This window comes from Hyposmocoma kahamanoa, unplaced genomic scaffold (genome assembly GCF_003589595.1).
Source record: "Hyposmocoma kahamanoa isolate Upper Pololo Valley unplaced genomic scaffold, ASM358959v1 66, whole genome shotgun sequence".
Lineage (NCBI taxonomy): Eukaryota > Metazoa > Arthropoda > Insecta > Lepidoptera > Cosmopterigidae > Hyposmocoma > Hyposmocoma kahamanoa.
This window is the reverse complement of record NW_020653854.1, coordinates 3,732,723-3,749,314: the sequence shown is the minus strand read 5'-3', so window position 1 is coordinate 3,749,314 and position 16,592 is coordinate 3,732,723. Positions and strand designations below refer to the sequence as shown.

The 16,592-nt window shown below is 34.8% G+C and overlaps 1 protein-coding gene across 2 annotated transcripts in view; it reads left to right on the top strand.

The window, feature by feature from the left end:
• LOC113231947 overlaps window positions 1–16,592 on the top strand; it is a 405,956-nt gene that overhangs the window by 74,671 nt on the left and 314,693 nt on the right. The gene's annotated exons all lie outside the window — the stretch shown is intronic.

Below are 16,592 nucleotides of genomic sequence, written 5' to 3'. Positions count from 1 at the left end.
ATGCCGGACTGCCACGCCTCTGCGTCCTGGGACCTCTGTCCCAGTTTGGATTCCCGGGCCGTGTATGTACGGGCCGAGTATATTTCTCTAGTGAGTTTGTGTGTAATTTGTGGTTGTCTATGTGTGTGTCCATGGCAACCGCGACAAAGGGTCTCCCTAGCGCGTAACATAGCCCCGTATGTTGAGTGTGTACGTTATTACATTCCGCTAGGCTTTAGTTATTTCTAATTAAAAAATAAGTGCGCAATTGACTTCTCTCTCACTTGATGGAAAATGACGATGAAGTTGACGATGCACACCTAAAAATGGCCTATTCACTTTCGCCTTGAAAAGTCTCAAGTTGTACCGTTTGGGGAACAAGTCTGCAGACAGGGAATTCTATTCCATAGCCAGTCCTTATATAAATGTGTAAGCGGTACGCTTCTTGCGAATCCTTGGAATATCCACATCATAGGGGTGGAACGCCAGCCTACGTCTAGACTTCCGCCTTCCCATTTCAATATATATTGTCCTTATTCTTCTTTTCTTTACAAACAAACTAAAGGGACTGGTTCCCCGATGATGGAAATAGGAAGGCGGAATTAAATCGCGTCATTCACTTTCCGTGATATATCGTATGGAATACCATTTTTTTTGCAGTTTTCAAGGCTCGCAGCTTCACCTCTACTAATGCCGAGTCACCTATAAGCGTCCTGACTTGGCATTCAACGAATTTCCAAGGCCAGTTGTTGTTTTGCTACCCCATAGGTTCACCAGCCTGGCCCAGTTTAGCGACTTGACATACTTGCCAAAGGTTGTTAACCTTTTATTATTGCTTTTATACATTCACAAAAAAATCATACGTATATGGTGCCACAAGGATTAGAACTTTTCAACTGAAAATCAGGCATTCTCACACTGGATTACGACTGCTTTCTCACAACAGTAATTTCTTGTTTTTAAACCTTTCTGAGTGCTTTACTTACTTTACGTGCTTTAATAACTGTAATTTTTAGGGATAATACTATTCGACCTTCAAAGGTATAATTGATCTATTGTAAATGTGCACTTTTTAAATAAACGATATTTTTTTAGGTCTCATATGCCTATATATTTATATTAATTAATTGTTCTATCTATATTAGTTGAAAGATGGCCGTTTAGATTTTTCTGCTATAACTTTTTGCAATAACAGTTAATAAGTTCAACGTAAGAAGCAATGTGATATAACTTAATACTCCACTAGGACGTTAGTCCCAAAATTCAGAACAGTGTAAAATTAGCTTGCTTATGGAAATCATTTCATAATTATGCGTTAAGAGTAGTCGACTTCCGTAATTTCAATTGTTTTATAACAAAAGAACAATAAGGTTAGCCATATTAAATTGGTAATAATGTTAATATGTTAATGATATTCATTATGCACATACAGTGGTTATGTAATGTGCCATTACGCGACTTCCCTAGACGTAACTGTAAAGTCTACCTATGTCGATCCTTATCCACGTACAATACCATGGTAAAAAAATACAAATTAAGTTTGTAAAAAAATTATATTTTGCATGAGAAATTTGGTCACAAAATTACAGACCGTAAAGTAAATTCCACGTAGAGAAACTCCTAAACTAAAAAATAAATTGAAAAGCTTGCAATATTACTAGCATTTAGATATGCGTGCGAAAATATTATTATTGGGTAATCTTTTTTGTGATCGGTATTCACTCGGTCATAAAACATTCGTGACGTAGGAGTTCCTTACATTGTAGAAATCAGGCTGTAAATTTAGACTGTTCTGGAGTAAATCTGAGGGACAATGAGCTACGACTGTCATTAATAAAGTAACCTAATACCAAAAACAACATTTTAGATATCGACTCTTGAAAGGCAAAATGGGATAAGCGACACTTTTGGGTCATATTGAGTTATATATACCGTTGGAATCAGCTAATGTTTCTGATTCCAATGGTATATATAACTCAATATGACCCAAAGGTGTCGCTTACCCATTTTGCTTTTCAAGCGCCGATATAATAAAATAAAATTTAATCTTGTTCGTAATATCTAAATGTATGTAAGTACCATCTAAGTTATTATTTTTAATTTATTTTTTAATATTGTCAAAATTTAGTGAGTGAGTTCAGAACGTGTTTGAGTAGGTACAGCAAAGAGACATCGAGCTTGACCCTGTGCCACTGCTCTACCTATGTCTACCCCAGAACAGCTCCTCCTCTCTTCCTGTATTCTAGAGGTGGCTGATAAATAACGTCACGATTAAAAAATCACGGTGATCCGCCGTCAAACAGTATCACCGTGACTCGTTCCGAAGGAACGACGTTCCAGTAGCTATCCCCGTCACTCACATCACGACATACGTGTTTGATACAAGGCGTGATCTCCGTTCCGTGGTGACTGAGCGCGCCACTCGTTGTAGTTCTCTTCAAATCGGGCCATTTCGGCGGTGGGAGTGAGTGAGATGACTTTCTTTGCTCACTCACAAGGGTCGTAGGTGCTTATTACTACTAGAAAGGGCGGATGAAAAAAACTGCAGCAGTTACTATAAACTTATTTATTAACAAAGTAAAATATTTTTGTATACTTGTTTTATTATAGGAAGAGTTGGTATTTTATATTTATGTATAATCTACTTTGTGTATTCTACTAGAAATATAATTACATTACACTTTGTTGCCATTTTTAACAATCCAAAGATTCGCATAAAATAAGTAACAAACAAAATTACATTAAATACACAATCAACTTTTTGAATGGATTTGAAACTTATTACAAAGGGAGTAAAAACTTAAATCATTCTATAAAAAACTATAAGTATTAGAAAGAAGCCGCTGGCTAAAACCGTATATCGTGATGTAAGTTATAGGCGTGACAAGGTCACGGAAGTAAAAGCCGTGAAAATAATCACGGCGATTTATCACCGTGATATTTTTGGAACCGGAACTACGGACACGGCGATAGAAATGTAACGCTATTCCCCATGTCTACTGTGCTCCTCTACTCTGTGTCTCCTCTACTCCTGTGTTCCAATGTGATTCACCGCAGTCACAGGAGCGGGAGATTTAAGTTCTTATGTTACCAAGCAGACAATGTACTGTTAAAATTAAGGAACTTCTTTAGCGTTGCAAAAGTTCTGATTTTTCTTTAGTTAGGTATACAATTTATCATAAGTAGTTGCTAGTTTGCATATTATAATAATAAATTAATATAGGAGCCCCTTCAATGACCTCTAATGGGACGTACGACGTCGTATAGCGAGTGCATAGTTGTTAAGTTGATGACCTCTACGAGTTAGGTATGAGAAGAATTTATGTCTCATTAAGCAGACCACCTCGGGCAAAAACCAGACAGTGCTAACCAGGAATTAAATGCATATTTAATTGATGCGATTTATGTATATTATACACCCGAGTAATGTATACTGTGATCTGTAGTATATATTTACTTCTAAGTTTTTGTGCGACAATTGCCGCAATTTGAATTCAGAATTTTTGTAAGTGATCTCATTCCAAGTATTGGTCCTTTTTAAATACCTGGGTTAGGTTGTATTCTATCTACTATACTCTTAATATTGGTACTGGATCTGGGAATCTCAGCAAAAGTCCCACCATCACTTTGTAAGGTAATTCGAAAAAAACTACATATGCATTAAACATATATCGTTTTTTCATATCACATAAAATTTTATTGAATTTAGCTCCGGATAGTTAGGCATATATCCCACTGCTATTACAATAGTGTTGTAACTCAAAATATGTGTAATTTAATATTACATAAAACCGTCGTTAGAATATATTGTAAGAAACAATAAAAAAATATCGATCTACTTAACTCAAAATGAGACACACTTTATGTCAGCTAATCTATAACAAGCTACAGCAAATAATCTTTATTCAAAAACATGATATTGTTTTTTCCATTTCATTTTTAAATGTATTAGAGAAATCGTTTAAGCGGCCATAATAAACTATAACATATAAATTTTAATGATTTTTTGCTGAAAGTGAGTAATTGGCTTTTCATCGATTCTTAGAAAGTCCTCTTTTTGAGGTAGTACACTAGTGTATTAACAGTGCGATATGGCTGCTGCCACATACGTTTGTTTTTAATTATATTGCCAGTTTCTCAAAAATAAAATTTTGTGTTACTTCACTTTCTTATTGATAGTGTTTGGCAAATATTGAAGACATGTTATATTCAATATTATACAGGAACAAGTACATACTCGTAATTAAAGAGTCCTAAGAGCTTATTTCTTTTTCATTTGTATGTACACGTCTAGGCATGTATGTTAAAAGCTTTTAAAATAAGGCCATTCATTGTTTAGGCGGAGTCATGTAGCCAAGTCGCCTTGATAGCAGGTCTAGAAGCATCGAACGCAGTCAATACACGTTTTAACAAAGTCATTGCAACTGATATACTTTACTATATATTATATACCTAAGGTTTAAACTGACCTTGTGGATCGGGTTTCTTGTGGAAACTAGTGTGGTCGATAATTATCGGCGTAATAAAAATATTACTTTGATGAATTGCCTTGTTTACTGTTGGAAATATGTAAGTGTAAGCAACCATTCTATTACTAGGCTACCATTCATCGTCATATCAATGGCTGCCACAAGTCAACTCCCCTCAATATGGTATAGCGGGTGTTGCACCATCGTACGCGTGTCGGGATGTAGCATGCTCCACGGAGAAGCATAAACAAGAGAGCGATAGTCGGCATCTTTTACCTAAAAAAACACTCACATACGCACGCAGGCAACTCTGTCTCGCGGATGCAATAAACATACACATAGACAACCACGAATTACAGCCAAACACACGAGAGATGAAAATGTAGGCCATAGAAATTTTTCTTCCGGTTCGGGAATCGAACTCGAGACCTATGCCTCTGCAAATCCCGAAAGCTCGCCTCAAAAGTCATAATAGTTTCCTGCGCATCACAAAAGCTACGACTATCCGATTGTCAAGTGTGCACTGAGGAAACAGAACCCCACCACCTGGTTTCATCATCCATCAGGAGCCATGACCACCCGGTTGCGATCTGCAATGGCCCGTGTAGTAGTTCTAGATTTGATTTCGCACCCAGGTAAGTCGTTACAGAGACAAGATATGTAAATGGGAGTTCAGGGAAGATAGTGTAACCCGATGTGACTGCTGTGCCCCAACATAGTCAAGGCGGGAATATAATGTGACAAAGCGCTGTCCTTCGCCGTCATTTCTGGCTCCTGGCCACTTTTGAAATTTTGAATCGTTCTTTAATTTGTATTTTTTGTTACAGCCTTTTGTTCTTTCGATTTCCACATCTAATAAATTCATGTGGAGCGAGCCCTTATTTTACTTTCGCTTAGATTAGGCCACAATACTATTCAAAGTTTTTATACAATTAGTTCTAAAATAAAATCAACACGGTAAGAACAAGAAGACTAAGCTTTATCCTCTTTTAATGTCCATCGTCTATAGTCTCTCGTTATTATAATGAGAAGTTTCCAGAACTAATATTGTGATGTATTGAGAGAATGTGTCACGACTCTTGGAACTGAAAAATATGCAGTAAGACAAATTGCTAAAAAACTTTCATAGTCTTATAAAAAATCTTTCGGAGCGATGTTTTTGCTATCGCCGAGAGTTATCTTCTTTCAGTTTATAAACGAAGAATAGAACGCATTGTTTATTTCAAAAAACGGCTTAAATAACAATCGAATTACTCATTGCTCTGATCACCTCTATAACCTTGAATGCTTGACATTCTGTACTGTTCTAAGGTTTCTAGAACATTCGGAAACGTACCCACTAGACAAAGCCTATCTGTAGTATTATGCATACAGATTGTATATACAGGATGCTATTAAATTTGGTACCATATTTTCGGTTTTGAATGCTGCTGGTGAAACATGCATATGGCCACTGTGGTAGTGCCCCCAGTTCTTTATGATTTGAAACTCTGAGTAGCCTTGCAACTGTTATGTGTAGGCGTGCCGCTTATCACCAGGCGTACGAATTATTCGTCCCGTCATTTGACAATCATAACAAACATAGGGATACTTATAAAACCGATTACTTACTTCATTATAATAACTTTGAAGTCTAGAAGACAAGTTAATTACGAAACACAACCTGATAATAACAATACTCCCAATGCTCCTAACTGATTAAAACCACTTCAATGTAATCTTTTGAAATCTTTCAACCATGATTACAGATTACATACCACGGTTTGAGTTCTTTTTTTCCGGTATTTCAGAACATTTACACGCTCCATGATCACAGGTTGACTGACCAGTGGTAGATGTCATCTTTAAGTACAGACATATCTGTTTACCCTCTTTCGCTGTTGACGTCTACGTTTTTTTATAAAATCAAGTGACGGGACGAACAAGTCGTGCGCCTGATGGTTATGTACACGCCTGACCATAACAGTTATAGTGCCACTCAGATGCCCGTCACCCTGAGATATAAGTTGACAAGTCATACGGGAAAGTAAATCTTTTGATTTGTATTTTATTTGAACCATTTCATGCAAACTGACGACTCTAAAATTAGTCTTGCCTAATTTGTTTGCACCCTATATATGTACCATACGTAATCATATTACATAGCTACATTTTACAAGGTTCACAAAGTGGATGTAAACTAAAAATATAATACTGTCAACCGTGAACATGGGACCTGTAAAGAATCAGAAACGGTGCATTGTTTGAAAAAAAAAACAAACGTACGCAATTTAGATCCCAAAAAATAGTTTAATTTTTTATGTGTAGAAATGGTGAAAACCTAAGAAGTCGGTGAATACAACACGGTTCCTAATTGTTATCTTAGTTGTCTTTCTGCTGGCTGTTAACAGATTGACTATAATCAACTCCATGAAGCCGAGATCGATTGCATGAAGTCAGTTTGAATAGCGTGCAGTTAATACATTGACCCCTTGTGACATTGTCAAGTACAGCCAGTTTATGAATGACTTATATTTGTATGTAAATAAAAATGTAAACAAACGACGATAAATGGCCAATGTTCGCTTTTAAAAGCTGATCAATATCGTATGTATTAATAAATTTCACAGTCAAACATGACATTCTATCAAAATCCTTGTTACGTCACAAAAATAGATTAATGCTTCCAATGTCAAGATTAACTCTACATTCCTCTAGCCCACATGCCATGGCTACAAAAATTTACAATCAACTACCTGATGCACTGAAAAACGAAACTAATTATATAATATTAAAAAAAAACTAAAAGAACTATTAAATAAATAAATGCTATTATGATATTAAAGAATTTTTTAACGGAACTCTTTAAGAGGGAGCATGCCAAAAAAGTTTTGACGTTGGCTCCGCCTAAATTTGTGAAACAAATATATGTCTGAAGTTCGCGTGACATGCGACAGGAGATGTTGAATTTTGCGCATTAAAAGTACCAAATTCGTTTTAGCGGAATAACTCTAAAACTAAAGGAATTTAAAAAAATCCATAGTGACAGTTCTCCATCATGCATAAATATAATTAATTATCTAATTTTTGTCCTAATAACCTGTAGCATTTCGAGGATGAATCGAAAAAATGTGAAAATTAGAGGTAATTTCGTGATTTTTGTCTATCGAGGAAACTTTATTGTTTTATGTTTCTGATTAATGTCTATGCTTGAATATATCGTGTAGTTACTCATACAATATTTTATTTTTTTTTAACTTTAAAGTGGATATACCCCTATAAAATCAAATCGAAGATTAGGAATTTTTCCTCTGCTCCCTCTTAACAAAAAGAAACGAACCAGCGGACCTTACGACTTTTTCTAAGTCTTTCTTGCAGATCTTTGTTTTCTTTGTTTTTAACGACTTTTTGCCCTAGCGCCATCTGTCAGAAATCTATTTCTTCACTCAGCCAAGTACCTTTACAGTTACCAGAAGCTGACTGGAGATGTTGCCTAAATAGTTGTAATTAAGTCTATAGAATGCCAGGATGTTTTACCATTATGGTATTCAAATGTTTTTTTGTGAAATTACCCCACTAGTTTGTTATAATATATATTTTTTATTTTTTATTTATTTATTATTGCATTGTCACACTTATTAATAATTTACGTACAGTGGTTTGTAAGTGTACATGTGACACCCTGTAAGGGCACAGCAAAGTAGAGAGGGCACTCACTTATTATTAAATAGAATGGTTTACAATCATATGTCATCATATAGAGGTACAAGCATATTATTTATGATGACTTATTAATATTGTAAACACCATGTTAAATAAATCATCACATATCATACACAGATAAAGTGATTAAAAAGAAGGATGTCGAAATATTTCTAATTAATTTTGATCATTGAAAAACTCTTGAATGTTATAATAACTTCAATTTATAAGGAAGTCTTTTAAATATTTAGAGAAAATCTTACTTATAATTACAATAATTGTTATAATTGTTACTCGATTCTGACAAAAATGTCTTAAACAGCATTTGTGTATAGAAGAACGAACTCACATAAGAAATTATCATAAAATTCCGATTGTATTTCCTAAAAATTATGCTTCTATAAATAAATCAATGAATTATTCAAAAAAACAGCATCAAAATAGGATTCTAAACATCGTTAGTAGAGGCCGTAGGTCACCTTTTAAGTTAACAGTTGTTTAAAAGAATGTGGAAATGCAATTTTATCTTGTTGATAAATAACTTTTACAAAGATTGCGGTGACATTAAACGTACAGTTTTTGATAGATAATGAAATAGGTTAAAGGTATATGACCGTTTCTCTGTCTCGCTATCCTACCGAGATCGACATGTAACTTTTAAAATATTTACGTTTCATTTTAAAACATAAACAAGTTAAAAAAATCGATTTCTAACAAAAATAAAAAGGAAGGGAGGACATTGGCTTTATATGTGTTCAAATTGTTGAGAGGCGTTGAGTCGTGTGAAGCGTCGGCGGTCTGAAGGTGGATGATGGACCGAATTTAATTGAGGACTTTGAATGTTATTAACGGGGAAATTGGCCTATTTGCCTGTTCTCTGGGAGGATTCACTAAAATAGCTTTCGCTGTAATATGTTATTAAATAGATAATTCAACAACGCCCTCAGGGGACTGCTGGAGCTGCCTCGACATTGTAGTGCCTTAGGGATGTTGGCGGAGGCTAGGATTCATAGTTTTTAGGCAGTCGTTTGCAAGAGAGTGGCATCCCAGTTGACCAGAGCAGCACCTACAGTCTTCTTAAAATGGTAGCAGGGAGAATGGACAGCCCAATCCTCAAGTACTGGATGTCTATCCTTGTTCATGAAAATGAGCACTGCTCTCTACTAACATAGTTGTTAGCACCTACTAACACCATATGAACATGTAACCATACCTATTGTCTCAAATGAAATTCTTTCATTTCATATATTGATAGTTTGTAACATGACATGTTATTAATAGAAGGCAATAATAATATATTATAATAATAATATAAAATTGAACATTTGATAATTTTGGCTACACTATTGCATTAAGTTAGTGCTGTAATAAAAAAAAGAAAAAAGAAAAGAAAATGGTTTTGTGGAATCGACTCTATGGTATGGAGTGATTTTCTGGGGAGACGCGTCGTATAGGGAAGATCTTAAGAAGAAAAGCGCCGTTAACATGGTGCCTTAACTCTATAAAAAACTCCTTGAACATGTTTAGGAGAGAATTGTCAAGAAAAAATGCTATTATCAGGTTGATAAATATTGAAGTGACAATATGGTGTGAAAAATAATTAAATGCTTATATTTAATATTACAAAATAAAATTAATTTCTATTTCTTTCCGACATCGAATAGAATTGTTAGATGACCTTGAAATGTATAATTTAATATTTTATAAATTAATTAGATTGGACATTTAAATTACAGGCACATGGGACTTGTCAACTTATGTCTGAGGGTGACGGGCGCTGTAGCAGTGCCCCTCAGCACTTTGCGATTTGAAGCTTTGAGTGGCACTGCAACTATTATGGACAGGCGTGTAGCTTACCAGGTGCACGACTTGTTCGTCCCGTCACTTGATATTATTTAAAAAAAATTGTGCATCTTAGCTGTGTTAACTAAGTCTGTACACCCCATTGACTTACAATTATATGGACGTCGGGTCCGCGCTAAAAAGTGTCAGAACTTATAGGGCATTAAAATCGTATACAGAGCGTCATTCACGCTTTAGTCTTCGTTTGTTCGACTGACAGCGAAGCAAGCAAAATTAGACAGTACTGCGATGACATTACAATTTAAATTCAACGTTTTAGCTTTTTCATATTCCTTTACATGTCACTACGTTTAAATAGGTTGACTTGGGACATTTTTTTCGTGGTTTTTGTATTAGACCCGTCGTCCATTTATTTGTAAGTCAATGGTACACCCTATCATGTCATGACCTATGACGACTATGAAGAAACATTGCTGGTTGAAGTTTTTACCATCTCCGTTAGCCGTGTCCAATGGGCCAGTAAAGGTCCCAAATGATTGGTTTGTTTAATACGCGATTTACATCCGAGAAATTTCATTTCCAAAGTGTAACAATCACGGAAACTTAAATATGTCAATCACTAAAGTGAAATAAGTATTGCACAAGTGAAAAGCGAAAGCCGCCTTAAATTTTTATCACCCGTTCAAATTAGTGTAACGAATCGTGTCAATGATCGTTTCAACTCGTCGTTATCACTTTGTATTTGCTACATGTGACCGACTTTTCACTAAATGAGTACTTTTAATACACTTTAACTGTTTATTCAACTTTAATTAGTCGTATCCTTGTATGCTCTTTCGTTATCTTTGTTTATTAGTTAAATATAATGTGGCTTAATTGTATTTAATTATAGTGCGTCGTTGAATGTCAAAAATCTTTATTGACAAAACAACAAAGATGTTTGAAGGTCGACGACACTACTCGAGTCGAGATATCTACTTTATAATACAGTTCCGGACACATAATTCGAGCCACCACGTATTTTCAGTGCCCTAAACTTGTACATTGTTTGATTTGTCAAAAACTATTAAGCAATTTTGAAACTAGTATACTAAACGTCTTTTCCATAAGTCCTTGTTGGGAGTTTGGATTTGCAAAACCGGGGGAAAACTTTTTCTTCGATGATGACACTATTTTTGTATTCTCACTATTTATATTGTTACTAGAACTGTTAATAGAATAGTGTATTAACGCGAAAAGTGTATTTTTTAGAATCGATGGATAACAAATTACTCACTTCTCGTGAAAGGTTACTAAAATTTATAATATAAGTTAAAGTTTATTACAGATAACTAAATAATTTCCTACCTTCAAAATATATTTACGAATAAAAAAAGAAAATAAATATAAGTAATAAAAGTAAATGTATTTTTGCCTATGGACTGTTTTGTCCAGAACTAGCCCACGAAAAGTTTGTCTCATTTTGAGTTACGTAGATATTATATTTTAATTGTTTCTTACAATATTCTAACGACAGTTCTATTGGCGTGTAGAGAGCCAAATTTTACGTTCAGCAATAGCATAATCTTGAATTTCACACATTTTGAGTTACAACACTACTGTAATAGCTGCGCGATATGTCCATTATATCGCACATAGGCTTCAACAGCGTTTTTTGTGTCAACGGCATTATGGTAAAAAATTTGGATACTTATGACAACATTATACATGATCTAAAATTAGCTAATGTCACATTACGACGGCCGATCGGTATTTTATTAATAGTAATAATGCACCAGAGAATCGCACCAATTACCGGTACGTAGCAGTAGTAGGTAGTATCACTAGCAGTGGACCTCTTTGTGATAGAGTTCGTCCTAAAAAGTACTGCCACGTTACTTATTTCTACCGCCAAGCAGTAATGTGAGCAATACTGTTTCGGTTTTGACGGGTAAGGGTGCTGGTGAAATTTCAGGCACATGGGACTTTTCAACTTATGTCTCAGGGTGACAGGCGCGGTGGCAGTGCCTCTCCGATCTTTGTGATTTAAGGCGCTGCAAGTGTTATGGGCTCTCATGCCAAAAAAGTTTTGACGTTGGCTCCGCCCAAATTTGTGAAACAAATATATGCCTGAAGTTCGCGTGACATGCGACAGGAGACGTTGAATTTTGCGCATTAAAAGTACCAAATTCGTTTTAGCGGAATAACTTTAAAACTAAAGGGATTAAAAAAAAATCCGTAGTGACATTTGTCGATCATGCATAAATATAATTAATTATCTAATTTTTGTCCTAATAACCTTTAGTATTTCGAGGATAAATCGAAAAAATGTGAAAATTAGAGGTCTTTTCGTGATTTTTATCTATCGAGGAAACTTTATTGTTTTATGTTTCTGATTAATGTCTATGCTTGAATATATCGTGTAGTTACTCATAAATTATTTTAATTTAACTTTAAAATGGATATACCCCTCTAAAATCAAATCGAAGATTAGGAATTTTTCCTCTGCTCCCTCTTAAGAACAGGCGTATTGCTTGCCACCAGGCGCACATCTTGTCACTTGATATCATAAAAAGTACTTGCGTATTGATGTTTCGCACTTGACAACTAACATAGTATTATCTCAAAAATTGTGTTATATTATATTTTACCTCAAAATTGCGTTATATTAATAATTTATCTCCAAAATTTCGCTATATTGGTATGTCATTCGTATACGATTTAATTTCAAAATGACAGGACAACACTGTCGCTTTGAAATTAAATAGGTAATATTAATATAACTTGAAGCAATTTTAAAGTAATACTATGTTAGGTGTCATGTGCGATTTGTGTAACAGCATCGCGTATTGTTATTGTGATTGTGGAGTATAATTAAGAAATGCTGAACAATTCCGACGTTTGAGGCACTCCTGTTAAAACAACTCTAAACATAACAATAAACACATCTACTAATTGATTTTATTTTTTAAACACCGAGTGACCGCTTTAATTCTGTTATTAATGGCGCGTGTGATGACCCGTGCTATGTAACGCGAGTGCACCGCGAGATTATGCGAATGTGTGTGTGCACACACGGCGCCCGGCGGGCCTGCACATATACAAACTGCGCTGCTACGTTTGTTTGAAGTTACCATACTTGTCTTATTATACTTTGGTAATAGTCTTCCATAAAAACAACAATAAAAACTGCTTGTTCATGTTTCCTGTTAAGTGACGTACGAAACAAAGGATTTATGCATTAGGGTGCCAATTTTCATGCGAACTTTTTGCTGCGCCCTTAGCAACATTCAAGCTATTTTAATTTGCTACTAAAACTGTGTTTAATTTTTTGTTCGTGCTACAGATTTAGAATTTTAGAGTTGCTGTTGACAGCATAATCAGCTTTAAACTTTAGATTATTTTTATTCTGAGTGTCATTGAGATCCATTCAAAGCTCTCTGTAATTTTCTATCCTGTTTCTAATGTTCGTTGTGAATAATTAACTTTGCATCTACTAAACGCTAAACTTTGACGTATAATTAGTACACACAGTGGTTTAAACAGCAACACTGTCAGAAGTTTGACAGATAATATGTTTAAACAATATCTTAAATAGCACCACTGAGCCGGAAAGACTAGTTATCAATGCCACAGCGCTGTATTTCAACTTATTTGGTTAGCTGGCTAATCCATTTGTATATAATTCTTACTTATTTCGATTCTTTTTTATATTGTAGAAGGAATAAAACAGTTGGTTCAATTGTACGGTCGTTTGAATACTAGTGGACGCACGTTAACTATATCTTTAATTTCTGACTTATTAGCCGACTTCAAAAAAGGAGGAGGTTCTCAATTCGACTGTATGTTCTTTTCTTTTTTTTTTGTACATACATTTGCCAATTATCCTACGCCGATTAATAAACCCTTTCACCACGATAACAAGAATTAAAGTAGGGTAAAACCGGGATAGATGCCGCAGTAGGATAGGTGCCTCGTTTTCAAAAAACCTAACTTCTCCAAATCGCAACAAAGAATAATTTGTTTAAATAAGGAGTATAGGACACCACTCCTCAAAGTTCCTGCAGGGCTTCGTGTGAAATAGGGTAAAACCGGGATAGATGCCCACTTTTTGAAAGGGCCTCCTAATTTAAAATTTATTAGTTTACCATGAATAATTCCTATGGATATAACTAGTTTAATCTTGTACATTACATTAATACTTGATTATATTGATCTAACATTTACTGATTTTGAAGAAATTGACTTTTTACAAACCTATTTTTTTGGGGATAGATGTCTACCTATATGGATAGACGCCTCACAATGAAAATACTAAGAAGGATAGATGCCCTTTGGAATGAAATAGTAAAATTCATAATAAAATGATCTGTTTGTAGTCTTTAATATATTGTATATACATATTACATCTTTAATAATAAATATATACGTATTTAAAGTTACTACCTACTCCGCTTCGTATTTTTGTAACTATCAAAACATTCTATACAAAAATGTTCGCTGTTTGTACTGTGAATAATTTGTCGTTTAGGTGCTTTTACTTACTTTTAAACTATTATCATTTACATGTTTTTTTCACTAAAATAATGTATTTTTTGATTTTCTTTTCCTAACTTTATTTTGTCTTGTCCTTTGCCCCTAACGGCACCTATACCGCGAAAAAATCGAGGCGATTATACTATTCGATATGGATAGATGCCTTTTTATTACATAACTAAGCTATATACAAAAGAGCGATTATTGACACCTAGGTGCGCAGTTAATGAACCAGTGTATAGTTATAATAAAAATAAAACGGAAGTTATTCTAACTTACAAAGTTATGCGACAGTAAATACTTGCGTCTGAAATTTGGAACCGTTTATCGTGTTCGTCGCGGAGATAAACGATGCATAAGCCAAACGCGTCTAGATATGTATATGCCATCGATACGATGAGAAAAAGAAGACTTTTTATTATACCTAATTTATTTTATTTATTTATTTTATTTTTGAGGGTACAAACAGCTTGTAATAGAAACTATTTTAAATAATTATAAGCAAAAACAGTTCCCTACTGATAAAAATACAATAGCAAAATACAGCGTTGACAACACTAAACAACTAAACGACATTGTACACACACACACACATAGAACACACATTATAGAAGCAATGTATGTTACGCAAATTAGATTACTTTAGTAATAAAAAACATTCTTAACGTACGCACAGGTTGTGTTAAACAAATCAAAATAGTAAAGAGCAGAGACTTTGTTAAAATTATTACTCGCACGCCATATAAACGAATACCGTTTGTAATTTTGTAAAGCGACAGATAAATGAATTAGTGACTCGTTACGTAAATGCTTACGTGGAACCCGTCAGTGAACCGTCACGCCGCCCGTCACAGACAGAAGCTCGGGGCAATCGACGATATTGGTGGTAGTTTCTGCCACTATTTTACGCCGGAATTAATTATAATGACGGGATTAAGAATTCAACAACTGCTAAGCGACACGCCTGTCTATGTCATTTGTAGTGCCAGTCAGAAGTTTAAGTCGCAAAGATCTGAGAGGTACTAGGCACAGTTGATAAGTCCCTTGTGCTAGTAAATTCACCAGAACTATTATTGCGTGTTGGCAGATGTGAATAAGGTGGCAGTGCTTCTCCGGACGAACTGCTACTGCCACGGTATTGAGGCAGCGTGGCGGTATATGACTTAACACTCTCCTTAGACTACCGCTGTCAGCAATGGCGCGTGTAATCTTATTGATCACGATGAAATTTAAAAAGTTGCAGGACATTCGCAATTTATATTAAAGGAACCAGATGTGTTCTTTTCCTTTTAGCTTAGAAATTAAAGTTGTATATCCGCCGACCCGGCAGCCGAGTCAGGGATTCAAACCGTCGACTTTTCAATTAAGAAGGAACCGTGTTGTCACACAGGGCTACCACTGAAAGATTATGTAGAAATGGACATAGAAGCGAATTTAAATACTTAGCTGAACAAGTCTCAGTACAATAAAAAGACGCTTTTAGGTTACCTATCACTAGTCCGAAATGACATTTTCCTGAAATAGCGTTTGCTCGAATTTTCATAACCTCGAAAGTAATTTTGAGAGGAAAATGTTTTTTCTTTTAAACCTAACTTAACCTAACCTAACCGAACCCAATAATGTCTTTGCGATAACCATCCAACATATCCTGAAAGAACAACGGTTTCGTTATAATTTGATTTTCGGTGTAACGAAAATTCGAACAACCGTTATTTCGGAAAAAAAATCGAGTTTGTTATAGGTTACAACGTTTTTATAATTACGTCCGTGTATATAATTAATTAGCAAAATATTTACTAAAAACCTTCGACCGTCTAGACAGTCTGGAGACTTAAATCAAAGCTATTAAGACTTAATTTAAAAGAGCAGCCGTTAACAACAACGGTAATTTCGCAACCGTTTAGTTTCGATCGGAACTCGTTTTTGTTTACGCAGCATTTTAAAATGAATCTTTATGTAATAATTCAGCAACTTATACGAAAGGAGAAATATACGCTGTACCTTGTACGTTGCTTCTTTATCAGAATACAACTTACATATGTTTATTTATATCCACATATTAATGAGTAAAATAATAATATATATAATATCGTTACGTCATACGTAAGCATCGTGTGAAAAACAATTTTTAGTTCAGAATCTATT